This window comes from Cervus canadensis, chromosome 24 (genome assembly GCF_019320065.1).
Source record: "Cervus canadensis isolate Bull #8, Minnesota chromosome 24, ASM1932006v1, whole genome shotgun sequence".
Classification (NCBI taxonomy): Eukaryota; Metazoa; Chordata; class Mammalia; order Artiodactyla; family Cervidae; genus Cervus; species Cervus canadensis.
The window spans coordinates 21086217-21114203 of NC_057409.1; the positions used below are offsets into that span (position 1 = coordinate 21086217).

Below are 27987 nucleotides of genomic sequence, written 5' to 3' on the forward strand. Positions count from 1 at the left end.
CAGGCAGATTTTTTAACCTGCTGAGCCTTCAGGGAAGCATGATTTTCATGAATTGGAATAATTACTAGATAATCACAATGTTAGAGATGAATCACCCTGGGGAGGGGGTTGGGTCAAAAAGGTACCCAAAGACATACTGACATACATTTTGCATAGCAATTTCAAATTTAGATATGTCTTTGAAATCCATGATGCTGAAATGTTTGAAGGAGGATTCAGTGAACAGGGAGAGCTAACTTTATACCTATAACCATATATTTATATTAATATATGTGTACACTATATATAAGTATAAACACACATGCATCCGTAAAATGTATATAAGGTGAGATATGAACCAAAGACAATGTCAAATTAAAATGAGATTTGGACACATGTACCCCAGTATTCACTGCAGCACTATTTACAATAGCTAGGGCATGGAAGCAACATAGATGTCCATCAGCAGAGGAATGGATAAGGAAATTGTGGAATATAACTCAGCTATAAAAGGAACTCATCTGAGTCAGTTCTAATAAGGTGGGCAAACCTAGAGCCTTCTATACAGAGTGAAGTAAGTAAGAAAGAGAAAGACAAATACCATAAATTAACACATAGATATAGAATCTAGGAAGATGATACCAACGGTCCTACGTGCAGGGCAGCAAAGGAGACACAGATGTAAAGATCAGGCTTTTGGACTCAGTGAGAGGAAAGGGAGGGGTGATTTGAGAGAATGACATTGAAACATACACATTACCATATGTGAAATAGATAACCAGCGTGAGTTTGATGTAAGATGCAGGGAAACCAAAGCCTGTGCTCTGTGGCAACCCAGAGGGCTAGGATGGGGAGGGAAGTGGGAGGAAGATTCACAATGGAAGGGACACATGTTTACCTATGGCTGATTCATAATGATGTATAGCAAAAACCATCACAATATTGTAAAGTAATTATCCTCCAATTACAATAAATAAATATATCTTTTTAACAAGTAAAATGAGATTTTGTAGAAGTCTTCCAGATGAAACCATAAAGTGTAATAAAGTAAATAATAAAACGTATTAATCAGAAAACTAAAAAAAAAAAAAAAAGAAGTTTGGGAATGAGGGAGATTAATAAAATGGTGGTGGAGGGCATAGTAATTATATTAATTCTGAAAGACAGTGCAGCGTCAGGAATCAGTAGGGTAGTAGACGTGCCCAAGACGTGTGCGGAAGGAGTGCCGTGGGAAGGAAAGGGGAAGAAACAGCTGTTGAAAATGGCACAGAACAGGTCACTGAAACTGCCTACAATTGACTCTAGAATGGCTTCATCACAGAGTGAAACCGTGCCTTCTGCCCGAGTTGTGTTCTTTGGAATATTCTGAACATTATGACTTTTCTAAGAAGATATCAGGTGCCACTGGCTTTTCTTCTAGCTGAGCGTGGCATCTAGATTTGATAATTAACACGCTCTTGTCTGTCACCACTTTGGGACAGTGAGTACTACCAAGCCTTTGTGACTTGTTAGCCTGTTAGTTGGGACTTTAAATCACCTGGGAGAATCATCCTTCCCATCTTCATGTAGCACACTAAGAGGTAGAGAGTTTATCACCTGTCTATTCACTGAAATTCTAACAAGAGGCTTTTCAGAAGATCAAAATGGAAGGAACACAGGACCGTGATGACGGGGAATGCTCAGATATGCATCCACAGAGAGTACTTTCTGGGTTTGTTTAAAGAAAATGAAACTGTATGCTTCCAGTGCTCCTGGGACTGTGGGGGGGATTGTGGCTTCAGAGAACAATAATCACAGCTCCATGGTTACCATGATGCAGGAACCAGTGAGCCTGAGAATAAAAAAAACTACCTTTGTGTGAAGAAAAACAAAAAATCCTGGCAACAAAGGTTGTTAACCCTGGGATTGGATTTTTAAATCATATGGTACAATCTGTTCCAGTGGAACCCTTTATAAGTAGAACAGCATTTAATATGTTAATTTATATTTTAAATTAAAGTTTTATAAATATATATGTGAATCTATTATAAATTGCTTTATATTTTTAAATTAAAATATATTAATATGCTAATACACTCTATAGGAGAGTAGAGGTGTGACTCTGCATGAGGAACATTGCAAATTAGTTGACTACCATAGATTTTTTCCATAGACAATTTAAATTGTTGATAATTATTAATAATAAATAATTATTGATAACAAACTAATGTATATGATAAGCCACTTTTTATTATTGTATTGGCCTTGTTTATGGTTCTCAGTTTCCTACAGTGTACATTTCCTCATCATGGTCTCATTTCCTAACCCGTTTTTCTAAGCTTTTAAAACCCCCAGCTACACCAATGATTAACTTAGTATAGTGTATTCATATTTGTACATTGGTAGTGTGAGCTATTCGGAGCTTCCCCTGGCATTTTAGAGGTCAAGAATTTGCCTGTCGATGCAGGAGACACAGGCTTGATCCCTGGTTCGTGAAGATCCCTTGGAGGAGGAAATAGCAACCTACTCCAGTCCCCTTGTTTATAAGATCCCATGGACAGAGGAGCCTGTGGGTGACAGCCCGTGGGGTAACAAAGAATGGAACATTACTGAGCGTGAGTCACTCAGTTTCTATTTCATGACATTGTCTCATTTTCTATCCTTGCCTCCACTTATACGTCATATCACAAACTCCAGGTTACCTCTCCGGGGAAGATCCATAAGTCCCCACGTTCTGTAGGCTTTGGTCAGTTCAGTCTTTCAGTCAGGTCTGACTCCTTGTGACACCATGGACTGCAACACATCGGGCTTTTGTGTCCATCACCAACTCCTGGAGCTTGCTCAAACTCATGTCCATTGAGTCGGTGATGCCATTCAACCATCTCATCCTCTGTTGTTCCCTTCTCCTCCTGCCTTCAATTTTTCCCAGCATCAGGGACTTTACCAGTAAGTCACATCAGGTGGCCAAAGTATTGCAATTTCAGCTTCAGTATCAGTCCTTCCAATGAATATTCAGGACTGATTTCCATTAAGATTGACTGGTTGGATCTCCTTGTAGTCCAAGGGACTCTCAAGAGTCTTCTCCAACAGCACAGTTCAAAAGCATCAATTCTTTGGCATTCAGATTTCTTTTTAGTCCAGTTCTCACATCCCTACATGACTACTGGAAAAACATAGCTTTGGCTAGACAGACATTTGTTGGCAGAGTGATGTTTCTGCTTTTCAATATGCTGTCTAGGTTGGACAGAGCTTTTCTTCCAAGGAGCAAGAGTCTTTTAATTTCATGGCTGCAGTCACCATCTTCAGTGATTTTGGAGCACCCCAAAATAAAGTCTGCCACTGTTTCCCCATATATTTGCCATGAGGTGATTGGACTGAATGCTATAATCTTAGTTTTCTGAATGTTCAGTCTTAAGCCAGCTTTTTCACTTAAGCCAGCTCTTTCACTTTCATCAAGAGGCTCTTTAGTTCTTCACTTTCTTCCATAAGGGTGGTGGTGTCTGCATATCTGAGGTTACTGATATTTCTCCTGGCAATCTTGATTCCATCTTGGGTTTTATCCAGCCCAGATTTCACATGATGTACTCCTCATATAAGTTAAATAAGCAGGGTGACAATGTACAGCTGTGATGTATTCCTTTCCTGATTTGGAACCAGTCTGTTGTTCCATGTCCAGTTCTAACTGCTGCTTCTTGACCTGCCTAGAGACTTCTCAGGAGGCAGGTAAGGTGGTCTGTTGCTCCCATCACTTTAAGAATTTTCCACAGTTTGCTGTGATCCACACGGTCAAAGGCTTTGATGTAGTCAATAAAACAGAAGTAGATGTTTTTCTAGAACTCTCTTGCTTTGTTGATGATCCAACGGATGTTGGCAATTTGATCTCTGGTTCCTCTGGCTTTTCAAAATCCATCTTGAACACATAGAATTTCATGGTTCACATTCTGATGAAGCCTGGCTTGGTGAATTTTGAGCATTAATTTGCTGGCATGTGAGATGAATGCAATTGTATGGGAGTTTGAACATTCTTTGGCATTGCCTTTCTTTGGGTTTGGAAAGAAAACTGAATTTTTCCAGTCCTGTGGCCACTGCTGCATTTTCCAAATTTGCTAGCATGTTGGGTGCAGCACTTTCACAGCATCATCTCTTAGGATTTGAAATAGCTCAACTGGAATTCCATCACCTCCACTAGCTTCGTTCATGGTGATGCTTTCTAAGGCCCACTTGACTTCACATTCCAGGATGTCTGGCTCTAGGTGAGTGATCATACCTAGATTTGTGTAATCCTCCTCTATATTATTTATTTTCATTGCATATTTTAGATAGCTACATACCTCTCTCAACACTGAAGTCCAAAGAGACAAATACTACATTTTCTCATTTTTCAATCATTGTATAATTACTACAATACATACATAAAAGCATGTAACATCATGGGTATTGTGAAATACCCATGGGTATTCTGAAATAAGTGCTTAAGTATGTATCAATAATATGCTTACTTCAAAATTCTTTCAGACCTACTCTTGGATAGCCCACATCATTGGCATGGATTCTATTTTGGGAATGTCTCAACTATTTTTTTTTTTTTTTTCTGATCTTACTGTCTTAGCCAAGACCCCCTTCATTTTTTTTTCTTTTTTTTCCATTTATTTTTATTAGTTGGAGGCTAATTACTTTACAATATTGTAGTGGTTTTTGCCATACATTGACATGAATCAGCCATGGATTTACATGTGTTCCCCATCTTGAACCCCCCTCCCACCTCCCTCTCCACCCGATTCCTCTGGGTCTTCCCAGTGCGCCAGCCCCGAGCATTTGTCTCATGTATCCAACCTGGGTTGGTGATCTGTTTCACCCTTGATAATATACATGTTTCAATGCTGTTCTCTCGAAACATCTCACCCTCGCCTTTCCCACAGAGTCCAAAAGTCTGTTCTGTACGTCTGTGTCTCTTTTTCTGTTTTGCATATAGGGTTATCGTTACCATCTTTCTAAATTCCATATATATGCGTTAGTATACTGTATTGGTCTTTATCTTTCTGGGTTACTTCACTCTGTATAATGGGCTCCAGTTTCATCCATCTCATTAGAACTGATTAAAATATATATATATATATATATATATATACACACACAAGCAACTCCTGCAGCTCAATTCCAGAAAAATAAATGCCCCAATCAAAAAATGGGCCAAAGAACTAAACAGACATTTCTCCAAAGAAGACATACAGATGGCTAACAAACACATGAAAAGATGCTCAACATCACTCATTATCAGAGAAATGCAAATCAAAACCACAATAAGGTACCATTACACGCCAGTCAGGATGGCTGCTATCCAAAAGTCTACAAGCAGTTAATGCTGGAGAGGGTGTGGAGAAAAGGGAACCCTCTTACACTGTTGGTGGGAATGCAAACTAGTACAGCCACTATGGAGAACAGTGTGGAGATTTCTTAAAAAACTGGAAATAGAACTGCCATATGACCCAGCAATCCCACTCCTGGGCATACACACCGAGGAAACCAGAACTGAAAGAGACACGTGCACCCCAATGTTCATCGCAGCACTGTTTATAATAGCCAGGACATGGAAGCAACCTAGATGCCCATTAGCAGACGAATGGATAAGCAAGCTGTGGTACATATACACCATGGAATATTACTCAGCCCCTTTTTTTTTAATTTAGAATTTTGAAGTAACCCTCTAACTAACGGGCTTTCCTGATAGTTCAGTTGGTAAAGAACCCACCAGCAATGCAGGAGACCCCGGTTCAATTCCTGGGTTGGGAAGACCCCCTGAAAAAGGGAAAGGCTACCCACTCCAGTATTCTGGCCTGGAAAATTCCGTGGACTGTATAGTCCATGGGATCACAAAGGGTCTTACACAACTGAGCAACTTTCACTTTTACTTTCTAACTAGTTTTCATGTCTTCAGAGCACCCTCTTTCCAAGATCAGATAATCATAGTTGTTATTTTCAAAAGATCTAGATATACCAATCTCAAAAAAACCAACACGACCACCAAAAAACTACTTTGATGTGCCCTCAGCAAATATTCAACCAAGAAAGAAGCATGTTGGTGGATGGAGCAGGGTGAGCTGACAAGTGAAAATCAGCCTTGCTGATAATCAGAAAGAGTGGAATAGGCATTGCTGGCAACCAGAATAAAAATAAGAAATCTGAAAAGGCAAAATGGTTGTCTGAGGAGGCCTTACAAATAGCTGAGGAGAGAAGCTAATCGCAAGGGAGAAAAGGAAAGATATACCCATATGAGTGCAGAGTTCCAAAGAACAGAAAGGAGAGATAAGAAAGCCTCCCTCAATGATCAATGCAAAGAAATAGAGGAAAAAAATAGAATGGGAAAGACTAGCAATCTTTTCAAGAAAAGTAGAGATATCAAGGGAATATTTCATGCAGAGATGGGCACAATGAAAGACAAATGGTATGGATCTAACAGAAGCAGAAGATATTAAGAAGAGGTGGCAAGAATACACAGAAGAACTGTATAAAGAAAGATGTTCATGACCCAGATAACCACGATGGTGTGATCACTCACCATGAGACAGACATCCTGGAATGTGAAGTCAAGTGGGCCTTAAGAAGCATCACAATGAACAAAGCTAGTGGAGGTGATAGAATTCCAGTTGAGCTATTTCAAATCCTAAAAGATGATGCTGTGAAAGTGCTGCACTCAACATGCTAGCAAATTTGGAAAACTCAGCAGTGGTCACAGGACTAGAAAAGGTCAGTTTTCGTTCAAATCCAAAGAAAGGCAATGCCAAAGAATGGTCAAACTACCGCACAAGTGCACTCATCTCACACGCTAGCAAAGTAATGCTCAAAATTCTCCAAGCCAGACTTCAAAAGTACGTGAACCATGAACTTCCAGATGTTCAAGCTGGATTTAGAAAAGCTAGAGGAACCAGAGATCAAATTGCCAACATCGGTTAGATCATCAAAAAAGTGAGAGTTCCAGAGAAACATCTACTTCTGCTTTATTGACTACATCAAAGCCTTTGACTGTGTGGATCACAGCAAACTGTGGAAAATTCTTAAAGTGATGGGAGCAACAGACCACCTTACCTGCCTCCTGAAAAGTCTCTAGTCAGGTCAAGAAGCAGCAGCTAGTACTGGACATGGAACAACAGACTGGTTCCAAGTCAGGAAAGGAGTACATTGTCACCCTGCTTATTTAACTTATACGAAGAGTACATCATGTGATATCTGGGCTGGATGAAGCCCAAGCTGGAATCAAGATTGGTAGAAGGAATATCAATAACCTCAGATACGCAGAGGACACCACCCTTTGGAAGAAAGTGAAGAAGAACTAAAGAACCTCTTGAAAGTAAAAGAGGAGAGGGAAAAAGTTGGTTTAAAGCTCAGCATTCAGAAAACTAAGATCATGGCATCCAGTCCAATCACCTCATGGCAAGTATATGGGGAAACAGTGGAAACAGTGGCTGACTTTATTTTGGGGTGCTCCAAAATCACTGAAGATGGTGACTGCAGCCATGAAATTAAAAGACTCTTGCTCCTTGGAAGAAAAGCTCTGTCCAACCTAGACAGCATATTGAAAAGCAGAAACATCACTCTGCCAACAAATGTCTGTCTAGCCAAAGCTATGTTTTTCCAGTAGTCATGTAGGGATGTGAGAGTTGGATTATACAGAAATCTGAAAATTGAAGAATTGATGCTTTTGAACTGTGGTGTTGGAGAAGACTCTTGAGAGTCCCTTGGACTGCAGGAGATCAAATCAGTCAATCCTGAAGGAAATCAGTCCTGAATATTCATTGGAAGGACTGTTGCTAAAGCTGAAACTCCAGTACTTTGGCCACCTGATTTGAAGAACTGACTCATTGGAAAGAAAACCCTGATGCTGGGAAAGATTAAAGGCAGAAGGTGAAGGGACAACAGTGAATGAGATGGTTGGATGGCATTACTGTAAATGGCTATGAGTTTGAGCAAGCTGTGGGAATTGGTGATGGACAAGGATGCCTGGCATGCTGCAGTCCATGGTTTTGCAAAGAGTCAGACACAACTGAGCAACTGAACTGAACTGACAACCAGACTGCAATATTCCCATCAGAAGCAGTGCTCAATCCAGGACATCAACAAGATCATGTCAGCACCATCCGATGGAACATTCCCCTCATTGGAACAACTGGAGAGATTACTCCTTCTTTCCCACTATGACTCTAGTTCAACTTTGATTTTTCCACTTCAGGCATATTAAATATTTATTAAGATGCTGCTGCTAAGGTGCTTCAGTCATGTCTGACTCTTTGCAACCCCATGGACTTGTAGCCTGCCAGCCTCCTCCATCCACGGGATTCCCCAGGTGAGAATACCAAATACCCAGTCACAAATTAGCCTCTGCTATTTGACAGTTTCTAATTCAGAATTGACCCTGACTATTCTACTTCCTCCTTAAACTCACCAAAGATAAATATAAATCTCTTTTTAAAAATCCCTTCTTAATCTTCCTACATAGTTTTTCCCAGTTTTCCTCTGGAATGTGTTCTCTGTTTCTTCAACACAATTAATAAACCTAATTTTGATGTATTTTATAGGAGTGATCCTGTTGGACTTTGAATCTTGACAGGACACAATGAGAACATTTCAATCACAAGTTACAATTGACCTCCCCCATCTGAGTATATTACTGTCCCACAGTGAAAATCATTGTCAATAATGATAAATAATGTTTTTGGGAGAATGTTACCCATGGGTTTTGTTTGGAGGCAGAAAAGGTGGTAAATTAGTAGATTTGCAGGAATGTAAGCTAGGTATTTAAGACACTTTCTCTAAAATTCCACCTTTCTATCCTCTAGTCATGTGCCTTCCCTGTTGGCTCATCAGTAAAGAATCCGTCTGCAATGCAGGAGGCCCTGGTTCGATTCTAGGGTGGGGAAGATCCCCCGGAGAAGGAAATGACAGCCTACTTCAGTATCCTTGCTTGAGGAATCCCATGGAGAGAGGAGTCTGGCAGACTACAGTCCGTAGGGTCACATGAGTCAGACACGACTAAATCACCACCACAATCCTCTGGGCATGTGTCTTGAGATTTCTTCACACCAAAAACACACCCTTCCTTCAGACACATAATTCACTTTCTTGTCACTGAGATGCACAGTCTCTAGTTTATCAATTCTATTACTAATACCCTAGGTGTTAAGTCTGCTTACAGGCCAGCTCAACTCTAATTTTTTTTTTCTGGGAAATTGTCTCCAATTCTAACATTCAGAAAGAATCACTTTCTCTTCTAGGTTCCCATAACTCTAGAACTTGTATTAAGCTTAATTTTGTATATATTCGTTTCCCTATCTGGATTATGAGCCCTTTAGGTTTTATAACTCTATATCTTTTCACTCTCATACCCAGTACAATTCTTTGAAAATGTTAACTGCTCAATCTACATAATTAATTAGCTTCAGAGGCATTGACCCATGTAACAACACTCTCAGGTAACTTGTTAATAGTCAAGGATTTCAAGCAGGCACTTTAACATAGCAGTCACTTCTGGTTTAAAAACCAGAGGTGGTAGCTTCTCAGGTCATTGTTGATGGGTAAGTTCCCTAATGAGGTCAAATTATGGATCCAAATATTACCACAGAACACCAAGATACAAAGCACATGAACTTGTCAGGAAGAACAGTTCCAATAGACTGTATGGTATCCTAACGTACAGCCTTCTCCCACCCAGGGATTATTGTTAGGAAAATAGCTAGAGTCAGAAAAAAAAAAAAAAAAGATGATCTGCTTTCTTAAGAAAATACAGTAATAATGATCTTGTTGTTTTGTCCCCCATCACTCTTGAAACTTGAATACTTAGGTTGAAATACACACAAAAAATCATTTTTTTTTGTCAAAAATTATCAAATGTCATCAATGTTCTGTGGTCTAAAACAATCCATACCTCCCAAGTCTAGCCTGTGCTGTGACAATTGAGCTGATTAGGTTGTACCTTTTTTTTGTTTCATTTTAATTTGAAAGATGTACTCTTATCATGAAAATGAGACTTCACATTAGACTTAGTTGTCCCCGTTTCCATAGCAACAAATATACACACACTGCACAAAAGGAATACTTTCTGCAAATGTAAGAGATGACTCTTAACCATTTGCTATTTATTTTTATTGATTTCACACTGAGAGCTTTTTCAACCTTGACCTTCATTGCATTAAGTATACTAAAACAACCAAATTGACTATGGTTACCATCTTTAGAGATTTTTATCATATTGCTTCTGATCCATAAATATATCAGTAAAGTTTAGAAATAAGGCCTAATCATGATGCACAATGTACTTTGCTGTAATGAATCCATCTTAGATTATTGCCAACAAAATAGTCTTTTTCTTAAATATCAAAACAGGATTGTTCTTATTAAGAATCATTTCACAAATATGTGATCTCACCGCATGGATATTGAGACCAGAGAAAAGAGTTTCAGTGTACTATTCTGATAAAGTTGATAAAAATACTTTAAAATAATTTAAAATAATATTTATAACATTCAGCCATAAAATTTAACTGTTTTATATTTTATTTCCATATTTTGCTCCTTGAGAAATGTTATTACTAGGAAAGAAATTATAGTCTAGGAAATTGATTACATTTTGGTCTCTTCACATTTAAAGATATTTTTTCCTTCTATATTTCTCTCCTTTCTTCCTAGAAATCCTTGGCTCAGGCATTTGCTTACTTTTCCATTAGTAATAACTACAAGTTGAGGGTGACAGTAAAGTTTGCATAAACAAGTGAACACAGAGTTCTAAGTCACATGTTGATGGAAAAAAGTATAAATATATGATGGAAAGATAAAAAAATGAGATTTTTAATTATTGTGTAAACTTGTGTGATGCTAGTAATACTCTAGGTGCCTGCAAGATCTGGCAACACTTCTTTTTAACCTTACATATTTAAAGTTTTTGGAAAAATATATTAGTTTTTGTAAATAAAATTTTTGAAAAAAATAGTTTTAGATTTACATAAAACTTGCAAAGATAATACAGAGTTCCTACATACTTTGTACCCAGTGTTTCCTATTATTAGCATGTTATAACAGTATTAGATATTGTCCCAGTTAGTGAACCAATGTTGATACATTACTATTCACTAAAGTTCATACTGTTTCAGATTTCACTAATGATTACCTTGTGGCCTTTTTCTGTTACAGAATCCCATCCAGAGTATATTATCAAGATCATATCTTGATACATCAAGTACATCAAGATCATATCTCCTTATGCTTTCTTTAATTGTGAAAATTTCTAGGATTTTGTTTGTTTTTGATGATCTTGACAATTTTTGAGGAATACTGATCAGATATTTTATAGAATGTTCCTTGGCTGGGATTTGTCTGCTGTGTTTTGAGGAATAAGACCACAAATATTAAGTGCCATTTTCATCTTGTAATATCAAGGATACATGTTATTAACCCTTGAGTTAACCCTTTTCTCTTGACTAAGTAGTTTGCAGATTTCTCCATTGTAAAATTAGTATTAGTATTTTATTCCACAATACTGCAGCCTTTGGAGGGGAGTCATCATGTTAAGCCCATACTTAAGGAGTGGTGAGGAAGTAGAAAGCTTCCTTGAGGACAGAGTATCCACATAAATTATTTAGAACTCTGCATGAAAAATTTATTTTTTCTAATTAATTAATTGTTCCCTATTAGGTAAATAATCAGGCTAGGCTTTCAGTTATTTACTTTTACATTGGCTATAATCCAACACTATTTTATTTATTTCTTTTACTAAAATTGTTCTGTCTTCAGCCATTGGGAATTCTTTCCACTGATTCCTGTGTACCTTTGACATATCTCCATTCAGCTTTTTTTTTTTTTTTTTTTTTTTAGCACTTCACACATTTTGGCCCTGTAGCATGTTCCAGGTTAGATGTTGTAGATTCCTAGACTTAGGCCTAGAATCATTTTCTGGAGAATATATTAGAAACAAAGATAAGACCACTAGGTGTGCTCCATGCTAATGAGACATAGCTGCTTCTAGGGCTCTTAATTGAAATAGCAAAGAGTGTATGCATGGATACTAATCTCTGGACTTACACATATCTGCACATATTTTAATATATATTGATCTATATTTGTATTAGGTAACCCATGTGACTCAGTGGTTAAGAATCTCCTGCCCAAGCAAGAGACACAAGTATGCAGATTTGATTCCTGGGTCAGGAAGATCCTCTGGAGAAGGAAATGGCAATCCACTCCAGTATTCTTGATAGAAAATTCTGTGGACAGAGGAGCCTGGAAGGCTACAGTCCATGGAGTCACAAAGAGTAGGACATGGCTGAGCGATGGATGGAGCACACACACACACACACACACACACACACACACACACATATATATTTGTATTAAGTTAAGCATATTTATGCTGGGGCTTCCCTAGTGCCTCAGTGGTAAAAAATCCACCTACAATGCAGGGGACACAGGAGATGAGGTTTTGATCCCTGGATCAGGAAGATTCCCCTGGAGGAGGGCATGACAACCCACTCCAGCTCTCTTGCTGGGAAAATCCCAAGGACAAAGGAGCCTGAAGGGTTATGGTCCATAAGGTTGCAAAGAGTTGGACACAACTGAAGTGACTGAGCACACAGCACATAGTTACGCTGAGTCTCCAACTCTAATCCGTTACCAGACTGGTCATTCTAACTACCTCCTTGCTCATCTGTAATTTCCCACTCCAGCGTGAGAATATTGACTTCCATCACCTAGTTAACTGCCCAGTTCCAGTACACACGTAGAGTTTTTCAAAACAGTTAACTGATACCCTCATAAGAAACGACCCTATCAATTGCGATTCAGTATATGCAGTTTCTTTTGTCTTTTACATTCTTCAATTGTTTCCAGAATTACTTAGTACCTCCCCCACAAACCTCTTCAAAGAAGTTATTTAATGCATTTGTAATTTGGAGTATAATTCCATACTTTTGTCACTATCTGCCTTAATCTACAAAGTAATGTTTTATATATGCATATATTAAGATTCATTGTTTTTGCTATAAAGTCCTGTGATTTTATGGCAAGCCTTTTATGTCCATAAATATGTTATCAAACAGAATAGTTTCAGTGCCCTAAAAGGCCCCATGTGCTTTACTAATTTAACTTTTTATTGTCCCCAAGCCCCTGGGAACCACTGTTATTTTTATTAATTTTATAGTTTTATATTTTCTAGAATGTCATATAAATGGAGTCATATGTTAAACAAGCCTTTCAGATTGATTTCTTTAACTTAGCAATATACTTTTAAGATTCATTCATGCCTTCTTGTGTCTTGCTGAATAATATTCCATCGTTTGGATAACCACAGTTTGCTTATCCATTCACTTATTAAAAGACATTTTAAATAAAATGGTGATAAATTTTTGTGTGTAGGATTTTGTGTGAACATAACTTTTTAAATAGATTGGGTAAATATGTAGGATCACAGTTGCTATATACTGTGAAATGGTGAAACCGTCTGCAAAGGTGACTGGGCTATTTTACATACTACCAGAAATTAATGAGTGTTCCTGTTTCTCTGTATCCTTGCAACTAACTTTTATCTTCAAGTTTTGGATTTAAGCCATTCCAAAACTTGTATCTCATTGTTATAATTTCATTTCCCTAACAACAAATGATATTGAGCACATTTTTTTATAGGCTTTTAAACTGTATGTTTTCTTTAGGGAAGTGTCTGTTCAGATTATTTTGCCCATTTCCTAAGCTGGATTGTGTGTTTTCCGATTGTTGAAATAGAGTTCTTTATATATTTTGGTTACAAGTCATTGCTCAGGTATATATTTTGCTAATAGTCTTTCCTAGGTTGTGATAACTTATTGTCGCATTTTCATATGTGTTTTTCACAGATGCAAATTTAACTTAATAAATTTAATAACCTACAAATTATCAATCATTTTTATTTCATTGATGGTAGTTTTGTATTGTATCTAAGAACATGTCATGAAACACAAGGCCATCTAGATTTTACGTTTTCTTCTAAAAATTATAAGTCAGTCAGTCTGTCTAAAATTATAGTTTTTCCATTTATGTCTGCAATAAATTTTCAATTAATTTTTTCTATAACATGCAAGAGATGTACCTGAGGTTTTTTTCCTTTTATTAAAAAGATATGGACTTCGAATAGTTCTAGCAACCATTCGATGAAAATACTATCCTTTCTCTATTGAATTGTTTTTACATCTTTGTCAAAAATGATTTGATTATACTTGTTGAGTTTTAAATGTTTGTCATTTCACCAATTCTACTCTCCAGATTATTGTAGCTTTATAGCATCTTCAAAGTGAGTAGTATAACTTCTCCAACTTTGTTCTTATTTTTTAATATTCTTTGTTATTCCAAGATGTTTGCTGTTCCATATAATTTTCAGAATCATTTTGTTGCTATCTATAAAATAGATTGCAGGGACTTTGATTGAAATTGCAATCATTCTATAGATCAAGGTAGGAAGAATTAACATCTTAATAATATTGAGCCTTCCAATTCATGAACATGGAATATTTCTCTATTTATGATTGCTCTTATCAATGTTTTATAGTTTTCTGAAAATATATTTTGCCCAAATTTGTATATATTTATATCTAAGTATTTCACTTTAGGCAATAATGTAAAGGTGTTTTGTTGTTTGTTTTTTTTTTAAATCTTAAGCTTCATTTGTTCAATGCCTGTATACAGGAAAACAATAGACTTTTGCATAGTCTCCTTTATCATGCAACTTTGCTATACTTGTTTATTAACTCAAGGAGTATTTTTGAAGATTCTTTGAATTTTTCTACATAGACAATTTTGTTATTGATGAATAAAGGCAGTTTCATTTCTTTCTCTCGAATCAGTATATATTTTAGTCCAGGGCTTCCAGAATGATACATGAATACATGTATAACTGATGATGACAGCAATAAATGTAATGATCTAACCCCAAAGGTGAGAACTTAAGTGTTATTATCAGTGGTGACATTGAGGATTGCCTCACAAACATATCATTAGTGCCCTTAAGGAAACACAGTAATGTGCTAAAGCTACTCAACACCATAGATCAGTGGTGTAAGTTTAAGACTTTGAAATTTCAATGAATTTTAGAGTTAATTTCACCATCAGAAAAAGTTAAGTTTATTATACAGATGATAGATATATAGCAAGTGATGGCCAATAACTCATTGATTGGACACACTTCTTCTACCTATCTCTATCTCTGTCTCTAGCAACTGGGTCACTAAGGCTGATGAAAGAGTCACTTTGAGCAAGAGTTAGATGTTACACTAATTGGACGTACTTTAACAACTAACTATGTGATGCAGTATTGTCGTTAATTAAGTACAAAGACTCCACAGATTTTATCACCTCGAGATAATTTCACCTACTGCTCTGCTTAGCAATCAGTTTCCTGTTGTTCTCTTTGGCAATAGGGAGGTGAATATCTTTTCCTTGGGGAAGAAAAATCCATGGTGTGTTGTCTCTGTAAATAACAAAAATGTTGGATAGCTGGGTAACAAAGCTGCTGACATTGGCGTCTTTGAACCGTACCAAAAGAACCAATATTCTTGGCCACACCAATTCTTCCCAAGTTAACACCTCCAGTCACTTTACCCAGTGTCAGATGATGAAATCTATCATCTTTCCAGTTTCCAAATCAATTTGAATGGTTTCATTGATCTTGCTGAGGGGATCAGGGTATCAGATGATGTGAACATCATGAGTCACCAGATGTGGGATCCTGTTTGAGCCAGTAGAGTTCTTCCTCATATTGCACAACTTATACTTGGCTTACTTAGGTCTGTGAAAATGAACAGCAAAGTAACCCTTGGTGATGTGTTGTTGTTGTGCAGTCATTAAGTCATGTCCTGTTCTTTGCAACACTATGGACTATAGCATATCAGACTTCCCTGTTCTTCACTATCTCCCAGAGTTTGCTCAAACTGATTGTCCATTGAATCGGTGATGCCATCCAACCATCTCATCCTCTGTCACCCCCTTCTCTTCTTGCTGTCAATCTTTCCCAGAATCAGGGTCTTTTCCAATTAGCTGGGTCTTCATGACAACGAACAACAAAGTAACCCTTGGTGGTGTCAAATAGACCAAAATTCTCTCCAGTCCAATATTGATAATGTCCATCAATCTAGCAAGGTAGGTTATATCTGTTTAGACCTTGCCATCAATCTTAATAAACAGCTGCAGTAGATCTTCTTTAGTTCATCTCCAGCCAGGGAATATTGGTGCTCGTTAGGAAATTGCAGAGTAAGAGATATTCTCTGTTTGTGGGAATCAGTCAAAGGAGGAGGAGCAAAGACACTGGTCGATCTGCCCAGCTTCTAGCCTTTTGAAACTGATACATGCTTCAGGTGAGTGGGACTACAAGCCTCATTGCTCTAGGCACAAAAAAAGCCAACTTGTTTGCTTTTTGATACAAGAATAGCTTCAGCTCTCTTTATTTTCTGGGTGATCAAATTGACTTCAAAATCTTAACAGTTTAATTTCCACACATTTTACGGCTAAAGATGTAATAAAAATACCTTGGTGATGCATACTATATTTTTATGTACTTTTAAAAATTGAACTCAGTAGAAGCTCTAGCTAAATTATTCCAAAAATGGAGCTTATTGGAAAAATTATAGAATCCATGAAATAGCTAAAAATTCATTAGGTCTCAGAGAGGAAAAGAACTTCGACCTCGCTCAAGATCCAGGTAGCAGAAATTAGTGGATAATCTCTTCAGGTCTCCACTTCTGAGAATAAATTTCATCCATATTTTTTTCTTCATTCCTGAGTTACTTAGATGAAGATTCAGACTGTCAGTGAAGAGAAGACCATCAACTCTTTGTATTCATGCATTCCTCAAGTTCAACCAACACTGAATCAAACATATTTGGAAAAAAAAAAAATTCTAGAATATCCAAAAAGCAAAACTTGAATTTTCTGTACACCAGTAGCTATTTACATAGAATTTACACTGTACTGGGCATTATAAATTGGTTTCCCAGGTAGCTCAGTGGTAAAGAATCTGCCTGCCAGGCAAGGGGCCCAGGTTTGATTCCTGGGTCGGGAAGATTCCGGGGAGAAGGGTATGGCAACCCACTCCAGTATTCTTGCCTGGAGAATTCCATGGACAGAGGAGTCTGGCGGGCTACAGTCCATGGGGTCTCAAAGAGTCGGACAAACCCTAACCCTAAGCGTCTATGGGTTTTGGTATCTCACAATTCCCTGCACCAAACTATGATTAATTAGAATTTATGAATGGGCAAAATAGACTTTTTAATAATAGGAATAGAATTATGGGGCCTCTCTTTTTTGGCAATCAGCTTTCTTTTAATTAATATAAATGCACACAAAATATTGTGCTATGGGACTTACATAAAATAAAGCATTTGTTGTTATTTTAGTTGCGAAGTTGTTTCCAACACTTTTGCAACCCTAAGGACTGTAACTCCTCTGTCCATGGGATTCTCCAGGCAAGAATACTGAAGTGGGGTGCCATTTCCTTCACCAGGGGATCTTCCTGACCCAAGAATTGAACGGATGTCCTGCATTGCAGGTGGATTCTTTATCGCTGAACCACCAGGGAGTCAGACAAAAAGTTTAATAGGATTCCCAACACATATTAAGACCCTCATAAATTTTAGATATTTTATTAAAATATTAGTTAGATATTTTATCTAACTAACGTATTCAGATAGAGACTGGTAATCTAACAATATTAGGGGAAACAGGTATGAAAATCTAAAATAATTCATGTTGGAATTTTGCCCTTTAAACCTTTAAACTCATACCATGAGTATGGAATTTTTTTTTTTTTAAGGTGAAACAAAATAGACTAAATATATCCCAAATTATCAACTTAAATAGTTCCAGGAGCAGCTTGCTAAGGAAATCTAAAATCCATAATCTTTTATCAAGAAGTCATAGCTTATTTTGCGCTATTTGCCTACAATTTGTGGAAATGTTTAATTACCTTTATCCTTCATCATCTAATTTTAGAGCATTGAAGAGAAGTATGTCTGGTCAGAATGTTGGCTTGGGTTGAATGATCCATTTTCATAACGTGTGCAAAAAATTAGACTCTAAAGTGGCAAGCACTGTTCCAAGGTGAACAGTATGAATTTCTAGTCAAAGTTCCATGTCCAAGAAAACTGTTTAATTTTTTAAAAAATATACTAGAACTTAATGTGATTCTGCTTAAGGTGTAAAATTTGGAATAAAAACATGATCTCAATCTTGCATCACTTCTGTGGATTTATTAGTTTTATTCTCTCAAAAACCTCATAAGTGGGCCCAAGGCATAAATTTTAAGTATTTAATTAGACCATTGTGTGGCCATAATCAAACTGGGAGCTACTAATATGAAAGCGTATAAATCATCGAACCAAAATTATGATATTTTGGACTTACTATGCTTACAAGCTTCCTCATACTAGCCAAATTAGGGTGCCTCTCACTTTTCATTCTACTTGAGTCTGCAAATGTCTTAAAAACAAGAATGTGGTTTGTTTATTAATCTATTACCAGATAGCATCCAAAACGTGAAACAAAATGTTTATCTAACTCAATATATTTAGCTTTAATAAGATAAAGACAATAACCTTGTTCATAACAATTCTGTTGAATGGTAAGACTGAACGTGAAGCTCCTTATGAAAAATGATATTCTTAATTTTTTAGAAACAAGTCAACACTGCTTGGCTCAATTAGACCTGGAAATGAAGGCTCTTGCTTGTCAACCCTATTTACTTCTCCATATTGTCTTTCTGCCTAAAATTAAAAGGACTATCAAAAAATACTGAACTGTCTCTATTTATTTGTAGTAAGTTACTTATACTATAAATCTAGTGACGTTGATAAAAGCAAGAGTTACCAAATCCTAACATGTGCTTTAATCTAGATAACAACAACAACAAAAAACCTTTTTAAAATATCTTTTAGTAAACTCACAGTCTTTTACACAGGGCAGAATTATAGACTTAATGTACTTTATGAGGTTCACCTAGAACATGATTGTAAAGTTTCTAAGGACACTGTGTTCTCTGCAAGGTCACTGTGACATGAACAAAACAGCCTGAATGACTAATAGAGAAAATCTATTGTACCTCTGCACAGATCCCCCTGTGCAGACAGCTGGATGTGACACTGGGACTAAAAACAAAACCAGTTTCTGATTAGATACAATTAAAATATTTGTTTTGTGTCAAGTACAAACCATCGCCCCCCTATCCTCCACCTAGTTCTGCTTCTTTTAGGACTAGATGAGGTTTAGTTTTTGTGTTTATAAAGCTCAGAATAAAAAAAAAAATAATTAAGCCTTGTGTCCTGATTTTCTGGATAACTAAACAAACAAGAAAACAAATAGGAAATTATATAGTCAAAATTATTGGAGCTCTCTAACTATTTGATTATGTTCATTGTAAAGAAAGTATGTTAAAAAGTTATTCATCATTCTCAATGCTAATTTGTACTGGAATGATGGGTGACTATTACATTTATGCATTCATATTATACTAAACGAGTGAATTCTCTTAACTTGCAATTTAAGCAAATGGTAAAGACTTCCTCACTGGGCTTCCTTGGTAGCTTAGTGATAAAGAACCTGCCTGCCAATGCAGGAGGCGCAAGTTCAACCCCTGGCTCGGGAGGATTCCTTGAAGAATGGAATGGCAACCCACTCCTGTATCCTTGCCTGGGAAAGCCCATAGACAGGCTCCAAATACTGGATCCTGGTGGGCTAAAGTCCATAGTGTGGCAGAGTCAAACATGACTTAGAAACTAAACAACAACAACAAAGAACCTCCGTGAGGGTGGGCATGGGTTTCTTGAGTATCTTCCAAGCCCCATCTTTAGTCTATCCTTTCTCACAATATTTCAGATCTTTAAATCTTCATGCAGTAGGGATTTCTGAAATCTGGATCCCAAAATTTCAGCTTGAAATTACTAAAATTTGTTGTATTCTGCTTTTGAAATTACTAAAATTTATTTTTACATTTCTGCCATTATACCTATAGGAATGTACAGATGTGGTCAAATCATACATATATTTTTAATAGAGTGTTTTTTGTTTATCTTCTAGAGTTTCTTCCTCCTCCCTCTCCATTCAGTTCAGTTCAGTTCAGTCACTCAGTCATGTCTGACTGCTTCCCCATGGACTGCAGCACACCGGGCTTCCCCATCCATCACTAACTCCCGGAACTGCTCAAAGTCATGTCCATCCAGTCGGTGATAACATCCAACCATCTCATCCTCTGTTGTCCCCTTCTCCTTCTGCCCCCAATCTTTCCCAACATCAGAGTCTTTTCCAATGAGTAGGATCTTCATATCAGGTGGCCGAAGTATTGGAATTTCAGCTTCAGCATCAGTCCTTGCAGAGAATATTCAGGACTGATTTCCTTTAGGATTGACTGTCTGGATCTCCTTCTTTTTGATCCAACTCTCACATCCATACACGACTACTGGAAAAACCATAGCTTTGACTATATTATGTTCATTACCTACACCATAGTTTGGTCTCAGGTCAAACAACAGGGAGGGAACACAGCCCCAGTCATCAACCAAAAACTGGATTAAAGATTTACTGAACATGGCCCCACCCACCCATCAAAACAAGACCCAGTTTCCCCCACAGTCAGTATCTCCCATCAGGAAGCTTCCATAAGCTTCTTATCCTTATCTGTCAGAGGGTCTCTTACAATCTCTATATTCTAACTGGATATCTAACCTTGTAAATGGAAGTCATTTTGTTGTTACTGTTATTGTAGGTTTCCCTGATGTGGTTGGAGATTATATTATTCTGGTTTCCTTTTATGCCTTTAAAAACTTGTGTTAAAAAATCTACGTTAACATACCACCTTCTCCACCCTACACATGCAGGTTTCCAAATTTATCTGAATAATATACTGCTCCTTTAGAGCTTCCCAGGTGGTACAGTCGTAAAGAATCTGCCTGCCAATGCAGGAGACATAGGAGACTTGGGTTGAATCTCTGGGCAGAGGAGCTTAGAAGGCTACAGTCCATGGGGTTGCAAGGAGTCAGACTGAGTAACTGAGCATGCGCCATTTGTTTGCTTGTCTGGCAAGATTTCTTTAGGTAGCATCTCATAGATACTTGTGGATCAGGCATTTTCATTTACCTGTGTACATCTCTCTCTGATTTTAAAAGGGTAGTTGTATTTTTTCTTTGAGTTTTAAAAATATCAATATATATATAGAACTTTTCACATAATTAGACACAAGAAAAATTAAACCCCAGTGAAAATATTTCTCTTTATGGCTTGCCTCTGAGTCAGAATTCCAAAAATCAATTCCACCCAACTAAACACACTGACACTCCTTGGTCTGTAACACAAGCCAGGTATGAATAATGCGCTAGAAAATGTGAATTAGAAAATATAAAGAGGTAACATTTCTATGTAAGTCTTGGCATTGGCAGAAAGGAAGAAATCAATAAGACTAAAAATTCTGTTCTCATAAAAATAACTTTCTTATTGTTTTTGTTTTTATAAAAAAAAATTGTCATCTTAGAGAAGACAATAGTTAAAAACCTCAGCTCCCACTGATCATTTCCAAACATACATTTGTAGGAAAAATGGCAGGTATTATTATCTTGATCTGCTTTATGTTTTCAGATAATTATACAATATTGAATGCGCTATGTAAGTTATTGGAGGGTTAGTTTCATCATATTTGAAATTAGATTTATAGGAACAAAGATTTAACATGAAATTCATGGACTCAGCAGAGAAAGTTTGGAAAAGTAGAATGCATAGTTTGTATTTTTCTGAGAGACAATTGATAGCTTTCAACTAGTATTCAAATATGCCATGGCTGAAAAATATTTCAGAAATACTATTGATATATTTGAAATAGTACTATGATGAAATGATTCTATCATTGGCCTATTGGTATATTTGCACTGGTTTTAATAAAGAAAACATACTTACTGAGTGCTACTGTATTCAAAGAGATATTTATTGGGAATGTGCCGTGTTTTATGTCCTCTACTGAACACTCTTCTTACGCTATTTTGTGCAGTCTTCACAGTGGAATAAAGTAGGAGCTAATACCAACCTCATCTAAAGAATAAAGGACTCATGGATCAGAGAACTCACATTACTTTCTATGGTCACGTGGTTTATACACCGTGGCATCAGAATCTGAGGTCATCTTTCACTGAAGGTTCTTATGATCCTTGTGCCTAATGTGTTTGAGGAAGATAGGCTACAACAATAATGCCTATTTGAACTAGGAGGGCTGGACAAAATCATAAGTAATCATGGGATTTTAATAATTTATTGAAAAGATAAAATATTAGATTCTAATATCACTGGGAGGCCAGGAAAGCCTAGTTAGGTCAGCAAATATTCTATGTCACTAATTCTATCTTAGTCTTCCCTCTGCTCAGTCTTTTAAAAATTTCTCTCATTGAGACAGAAATTTTAATTATCCACAGTTCTTTATAAGGAAATCCTAGACATGATTCTTCAGGGTGCTATAAGTGGAAACAGGAATTTCTTCATGGTATTAAAGCAACAAAAGAAGACATCATCATCTTTGGGAGAACAGTGATGAAATAAGAATATCACCTGATCCACAACTTGGCTACTCAAAGAAGACTCTATAATGGATAGTATGGGATAGTAAGTGAGTGGAAATGTATGCGTTATTATCAGGAGAGTCACCTGGGTATTATAAATTGATGTAGTAAAATCGTTTTGGAAAGCAATTTGGCAACCTGTCTGAAAAGCTATAAAAACCTTTATACCTTTTGACCCAGTAATATCTCCCCGGAGAATTTACTCTAAGGAAATAATTCAAAAGAGGAGCACAACTATATGCATATAATTATTAATTATAGCATTAACTCAGCCATTGGAAAAGATGGAAACAACATAAATATCTAATAGAAGGTTAGTAAATTACAGGACATTAAATTGTAAAAAATATCAGATAGCCACTACAATTGTAATTGTAAATGCTGAAGAAACATGAAAAATATATGCAATGGAGTTAATGAAAACAAAGAGTACAAAATTGCAGGTATTTAATGATTAAGTTTTTCTAAAAAGAGATTTACATTTGGATAAACATTTTAATGAGGACAGAGGAGACTGGTGTACAGCAGTGCATGGGGTTGCAGAGTCGGACACGACTTAGTGACTGAACAACAACAAAAAGATTTTAAAGGAACTAAAAAAAAGTGCAAACAGTAATATATTTTAAAAGTTGGCTTCAGATTGAAACCAGTTTTCTGTTGACATATTATTTTAATGCTCTGATCAAACTATACGTAATAACTAAAAATCAGAAAAGAATTTGTGCTACTAAGTCTCATGTATTCATCTTATTTCCACTGTGGTTGTTAAAGATCAGAGATAGGAACAGTGGTTATCTGTGTAATTCTTTATACTGACGATTTTAAACATACCCTCAATAATTGAATTGTTTTGAGTTGCTGCAGTTTATTAAGATCACGTTACAACTTCCCTTGTGGTCCAGTGGTAAAGAAGCTGCTTGCTAATTCAGGGGACACAGGTTCAATCCCTGGTCCTGGAAGATTCCCCTTGCCACACGGCAACTAAGCAAGTAAACAGCTAACTGAGCCCATGCTCTGGACCCATAAGCTGCAAGTACTGAGCCCACATGCCGTACTACTGAAGCTCAAACTCCCTAATAACCCGTACTCTGCAACGGAAGAACCACCACAATAAGCCGGTGCATTGCAACTAGAGAGTAGCCCCACTCACTGCAACTAAAGAAAGCCCATGTGTAACAGTGAAAATCCAGCACAGCCAAAAATAATTATACAATTTTTAAAAGATCGGACTAGTAAATACGATTTTTTAACTGCATACACATTAAGTACTTTATTTCTTGTTTCCAGTTGGATTATAACATTACTTAAATTCCTAACTGGGTCCCTACTTCAGTATGCTCCATTTTTAAAATGCAATTTGTGTTTATCTTATTTTAATTTACTGAATATCTAATATATGCAAGGTACAAATAGGTAGGGGAGAAGAGAGCCCACTGTCACTTTCCATAATACACACACTCTCTTTGTCCAAATCTTGATCCTCTTGGTCCTCTACGAATGTAGCTGATAGGCATTTTCCCTCAATGTGACAACTTCAACTTCTTTCATTTCCAGTTCAGTTCGGTTGTTTAGTCGCTCAGTCATGTCCAACTCTTGGTGACCCCACGGACTATAGTATGCCAGGTTTCTCTGTTCTTCACTATTTCCCTGAGTTTGTTCACACTCAGGACCATTGAGTCGATGATGCCAACCAATCATCTTATCATCTGTTGACCTCTTCTCCTGCCCCCAGTCTTTCCCAGCATCAGGGTCTTTTCCAGTGTGTCAGCTCTTTGCATTAGGTGGCCCAAGTATTAGAGTTTCAGCTACAGGATCAGTCCTTTCAAGAATATTCAGGGTTGATTTCCTTTAGGATTGACTGGTTTGATCTCCTTGCAGTCCAAGGGACTCTCAAGAATCTTTTCCAGAACTATAGTTCAAAAGCATCAATTCTTCCACACTCAGCCTTCTTTATGGTCTAATACTCACATACATACATGACAACTGGAACAACCATAGCTTTGGCTATACAGACCATTGTCAACAAGGTAATGTCTCTACTTTTTAATATGCTGTCTAGGTTGGTCATAACTTTTCTTCCAAGGAGCAAGCGTCTTTTAATTTCATGGCTACAGTCACCATCCACAGTGATTTTGGAGCCCAAGAAAATAGTGTCTTACCAAAACCATAAATAATTCAAGAAAGGAAGAAACACATTTCTCAAAGGCTCACTTTTTGCATGAGTACATGTTTTAATATACATTCTTTATTTTAATATTAATAATAATGCCTAATTTTCTGAGTGTTTAATATGTGCCAAGCACTTTGCAAGAGCTTTACTTGTAATATCATGTTCAGTTCCCACAATGCCAAGGTAAGCAATTATTCTCCATCACAGATAGAACTAAACTAAGGTAGCAAAGATGAAACAGTGAAATTTAATATGAAGTTAATTACTTTATAAAGGTGGAACTGGACACTTCAGTTTTTCCCTGAGAAACATATACCATATATTTTTAAATATTGTCAGTAAACTGATGATTTCATTGAGGCCAGCACATAGATTTCAGAAAATAATTTGTTATAAAATGTGAAATAATTGGATTTAGAGAAGTTACTCTAACTTAATGAAGTGTTACACCCTTCATAAGAATAAAGTAAAATGTATACAATCTAAGTTATCTTTCCAGTTCTTAAATACTTTATGCCACTTGATAAAACTTCACTTGCTTATTGTGGATCAGACAATTTTATAGCTTGATTTAAATTGCACTTGGGACTGATATGAATCAGCTTATTTATGGAGAATCAATCCTAAGATTTATTTGTTCTCTGGAGTGTTGATAAGCACACACTTTTTTAAAAAAAAAATCTAGAAATGGCATTTCTATACTTTAAAGAGATACTGGCTAAGTTGATTTATCTATTTTATTAGAGGTTATAAATAACTAAGTAAATCAAATTGGTATATATTTGACAGTTTCCATGTTTAGTTGATAAAATGAAACTATTTCTCAACAGAATTTTTATAGATAAATATGTAATTGTGCCCTGTGGTGTAACATAATTATAGATACATCAAAAACCATCACTGGGGCTTCGCTGGTGACTCAGATGGTAAAGAATCCTCCTGCAATGAAGGAGATGGGTTTCGATACCTGGGTCAAGAAGATCCTCTGCAAAAGGAAATGGCAACTAGCTCCAGTCTTCTTGCCAGGAAAATCCCACAGACACAGGTGACTGGCAGGCTACAGTCCAGGGGGGTCACAAAGAGTCAGACACAACTGAGCACACAAAAATACACACACTCAATGGTTAGAAATGCTGCACTTGTTTTTAACATATTTAAGGTAAAATAAATAAGTATGACTTTATTTATTTCTTGATTCAAAGATGCTAAATGATTCAACTTTTTCCCAGCAGTGATACCTTGATTAATTTATCCTCTGGGAAGGAGGCTCAGCCTTGTTTATATGAATTCAACTATTTTAACTAAAAACATCAGTTGGAGGATGAAAAAAAAATAAAAACTTCTCTCTAAATGAAATGCCAAACATTAACAAACCAGAGGAGACAGCTTTTGTTGCTGTTTGTTTTTTCCTTTCCCTGAAGTCCCTAGCCGTACACCAGTAGTCAGCCCAAGCCAGCCGGTTCTGGAGCTCAGACTAGGTACTCATACTTTAAGATTTATTTTATTTATTAAACACTTTGATGGGTCTACTATATAGTAGGCATAGTTCCAAGCTCTTGGCTAATGTTTGCTAATTTTATCCTTATGGCAACTCAGAAGAATGTGATACTCTTTATATACTCATTTTAAAGATAAAGAAACTTAGGTACACAAACTTAAAGCAACATTCCTAAAATCACAAAGCAAGCAAGTGGTGGAGGCTGGACCTAAGTGCTGTGGATAGAACATTCGATCATCATCAGCAGTATATGAGGTTATCTCTCCAGATCTTGGCCAAACGATTTGGTGGCTAGATCCTCCTGAGCACTTAACCTCTCTGAGCTTCAGTCTTCTCAGTTAAAAAAAGAGAACAGTATCTAGAATCAATGACTTCTGTGAGCCTGCACATACCAGTTTTGATGCTGTCATTCCTATGTATACCTCCCCAGCATAGATCTTCCCAGCAACCTCCTAGAGTTGGTATTGGTTCTATCCAATAACACATTATATTCTAAAATATATCCTATTTTGTATTGATCTTATCAGACTTGTAGCAGCATCAGGGTGTGCTAATGTGACTAATCTACTCTACATTGTGTCCCCCAGGCCCACAGAGGACCTGGAATGTAGGAAGAATTTAATAAATATAATTTCATGAAAGAGTGAATGTACAGTTTTCTTACTATCCATAGAATATTCATCAACAACATGTTAGCAAATGCATCTTCATCAATAGGCATGCTATAATAAAAGTAGCATTTCCTAGGAAATATTAAATACAATCAAGATTGTGCAAATGGGAATCAAAATGAAAGCACAAAAGCAGTTGATAAATCTTTAAATTATTGATGTACCAAATGGATGTCTTTTCCCTTTGAGATAGAAGTGCGAATTAAACTAAGAGCACTAAGGCCATGGTTAAAATGAGAAACACCAATCACTAAAGCAAAAATAAACCAAAAAATGTAACTGGACTCACAAACCAAGGTGTTTAAATGACATTTTTCCAACAGCCTGGTCCTGTCAGATGACCATGAGAGCTAACCACCAGAGTCACAAGCCTTGGAGGCTGACCCCACTTTAGGTAGCTGAAGCTGAAGGAAATTTCTACATGTGGTTACCAATTATCTTAGACACCAAGTTCCAACTTAAATTGTATTCAGAAGATAGACTGGCCCAGTACAGCCACTGCTCACACATACTCACAATGGCTTCGTCTGGCCATATCTGCAACCAGTGGGCTTCTTGCTTCTTGCCTATGACTCTGATTTCTAGAACTCAAATTCAGAACTATATTAAAATTAAATCTTATAGACAAAATTGTCATAGACCTTATATTTTATGCTGAGAGATTTTATATGAAGCAGATTGGTTTTCTTATACCTTAGTTTGGGGATTTTATTAATTCATACCCTAGCAAGCTGGGCATATATAAAACAAATCACTGAGCTGTTTGACAGTATAATGACTCACCATTAAAAAAAAAGAAAAATACATGAAATGTTTTTAAAATGAAGAGGCAAACTACAGAAGGAAGCTGATATGCTTTTACAAAATGGGCCTGAGGACAAAAACCAAAGATAAATGTGTATGTTTAAAATTACTTGTGGGCAAGGCTCCCATCTTAAATATTTGAAGTATTCAGGCCTCTAGGCACCTGTTCAAGTTTGTGCTGATTCTCTCCAGGCAGCTGCTTACTTGCCTCCGCTTCAGGGTGGACCTGAACATGGTCCAGGATGTAGCATTGATGAGCAAGTTCAGCTGGTGCTAAATGACAGGTGTTGGCTCCTG

At 36.8% G+C, this 27987-nt stretch overlaps 1 pseudogene; it reads right to left on the reverse strand.

The window, feature by feature from the left end:
* Nucleotides 1–15330: 15330 nt before the first annotated feature.
* LOC122426126 lies at nucleotides 15331–27924 on the reverse strand (annotated as a pseudogene).
* Nucleotides 27925–27987: the final 63 nt, after the last annotated feature.